Below are 2,644 nucleotides of genomic sequence, written 5' to 3'. Positions count from 1 at the left end.
CTCATTTGACTGTCTTTGTTTACACAGTGAACTTTGTGCTGAAATGACTCAACTTTGGTAGCACTATGCTGAAGCTCAGACATAGTTGGTCGCTGTATTTTATCCGACCCAGGTGGAAAACGTTTGCAGTTAAAAGTGGTTTATGAAACAATTTCTACTTGAAACCACTTCGTATGTAAAGGGTTTAAAGTGGAAATTGTTTCGTAAACCATTTGGAAAGAAATTTTTTCACCTGGGGGACCTGTGTTATACGCTGTTTGTGCTTAAGGACCTATGCAACCAGAGCAGTGTGTTGGGTGTCTGGCTATTAGGAGGAGCCTAAACTCTTGCCCTGTCAATCGAAATTTAGTGCATTTCATTGGATGCTGTTTTCTATGTGGGCCTCCATGACACTAAAATTTCATGAAAATGGTGGCATAGCTTGGAATGGCAAAGTGAGAATTTAATGGCAATTTTTTTCGCGAATTTCGTTCTGTAAGTATACCGGCTGTTTCACGTAATGAGATGAAACAACGTGACGTGTCTGAACATTATGGGGTCGAACGCGGTTTATCCTATGGTTTGAGAGAGTTTCGATGAAAGTCACTGAAAAGGTTAGCCAGCTGTAGGACTCGAACCCACATCTTCTGGTTTGCCGGTCCAGCTCTGAAGATCCAGAAGATGTGGGTTCGAGCCCTACAGCTACCTCCTCCTCCTCTCCTCCTACTCCTACAAGCAAATTGAGGCCTTGTATGTATTTGTCCCTTTTATGTTCCAGCCTCAGAACATCAGTTCTTTCATGTGAGAGATTTTGCCATGCAGTTTCATTGCAGTTCGTGAATTTTGCAGTTTTATCAAATTTAGTAAGCAAGAAATTGAATTTTCCATTTAAAACTCCGAGCTTTGCGAAGTCACCCTCGTTTTTTTTTTTTTTTTTTTTTTTTTTTGACAGTGTATGCCGGATTTACCCGACTCTATATAGGTAGGGTTCCGCGTTTTCGGTTTTAATCGAAAAACACCGAATACAGAGGGACATGACAGATAAATTGCAGCAAGTTGATGGAGATCAGAAAACCATACAGAAATACGGTGGTTGTGAAAAATGTCCGTTTACGTTTTCATAAGCCGTAACATGGCACCGCAGCGAACAACGCCATGTTGAATGAGCGTCGTGCGGAAACATGGAGGAAGGAAAATCCAAGTGCGGAAATTACATTGTGATTTCTATCCGCCGATAACTGTCGGGTAAACGATGTACACGCCTGGAAAAATATCGAAAGACGCCGACTTCGTGAAAATTAATAAACATCGAAAAACATACGCCGAATCCGCCCAAAAATAAAAGCCGTAAGGGACTGTGCGACAAACTGGTGGCGCAGCGATGCGGCCTCCGGAGAATGTATCCCACTGCGGATGGGTGAGGGTATCGCGCAAAGGGTACGCCAAGCTCAAAAGAGCCATTACAGCCCATTGGAATGCATGTAAGCTGTGACAAGTTTTGCTGTTTGTGAGCGCTTCCCTTGCTGCTTCGCTAAAGTTTTGCCACGGATCACTGCAGAAATCCCTCGTGATTGGATTCCTTACGTTTTTCGTGTGAAATCCCGTCACATACACGTTATTTCCTGTCTATTTTGTACTCGTGTGAGGTCGTGTCGTTCCAATTTTGTACTTTGAACTTCGATTATGTGATTTGCTGGTTTTGTGTGGTGTTGTATTTGTTGTGTTACGTTTCCTTTGTCGTCTGTCAGCGTGTTGCTTCTGGTGTTTCTCCCATTTCCTTCTGCTCGGGGGTGTGAAATGCCAGGGAGCAGTATTCTCAGAATTGACTCTCGACATTCAGCCTTGTTTGGCACGTTTGTTTATGTAACCACCTTAATGTGGTTGGGTATAAACATTATGCTTTGCACAGGAAGTTAAGATATGACTAGTTATGACACGAAATGCCGAACGGCACTAAAGCACTTCCAAAGGACTAGAATGATATGTGATGTAAAGGCTATATGACGGTAAAAACATATCGACTAGAAATATGTGCACTGGGGAAGTAAATGGTGGTAAAGACATTCACTCTACCTCTAGTCATTTTGAACTAACTCATAAAAAGGCTAAGTAGCAAGGTCTTGTGGTGAAAGCTCTAAGATCAAAGTATCACAAGTCCAGTTGCAACAGCAAGTTTGAAGCAGTCAGCCAGGTAAGTAGGCAGAGTACATTACTGGTTGTTGAATATGATCAACCTTGACAATTTCTTTCGCAGATGAGGCCTGGCTGTCACCCCTGTATATTCCTTGGCAAGGTGGTACAGTCCGGTACTGCTGTAGCAATGGGAAACTTCTTCGATCAGACGGATCACATTGCTTTCATTTGGGCTGCAAACATATATTGTCGCAAACTTAAGCAGGGAGAATAAAGAGTACACATTCGAGGTTGAAAAATTATTTATTGTCTCTAAGTAAAGTAAACATGCTGGAACGCACCAAAGAGACATGTGGCTGGTGTGTTTGTAATGTCCCACTAATACGAGTTTGTACGTTAGGCAAAATTTTCATGCAATACTTTCTCTTTATATGCTTTTGCCCATCTTAGTACTGTCCTATCCAATATGGAGTGGCTTTTAAATGCATATGAATGCATAATTCAGGAGTGCTTTCATATATTGGACTAGTTG

The 2,644-nt window shown here is 42.1% G+C and overlaps 1 long non-coding RNA gene across 1 annotated transcript; it reads left to right on the top strand.

The window, feature by feature from the left end:
* Positions 1 to 1,401: 1,401 nt before the first annotated feature.
* Positions 1,402 to 2,399, top strand: LOC135395474 (uncharacterized). Its single transcript, XR_010423106.1, has 2 exons — positions 1,402 to 2,170; positions 2,234 to 2,399. It is a non-coding gene; the product is annotated as an uncharacterized LOC135395474 (long non-coding RNA).
* Positions 2,400 to 2,644: the final 245 nt, after the last annotated feature.

This window comes from Ornithodoros turicata, chromosome 5 (assembly GCF_037126465.1).
Source record: "Ornithodoros turicata isolate Travis chromosome 5, ASM3712646v1, whole genome shotgun sequence".
Lineage (NCBI taxonomy): Eukaryota > Metazoa > Arthropoda > Arachnida > Ixodida > Argasidae > Ornithodoros > Ornithodoros turicata.
The sequence above is the reverse complement of the archived record's forward strand: the minus strand, read 5'-3'. Positions and strand labels throughout refer to the sequence as shown.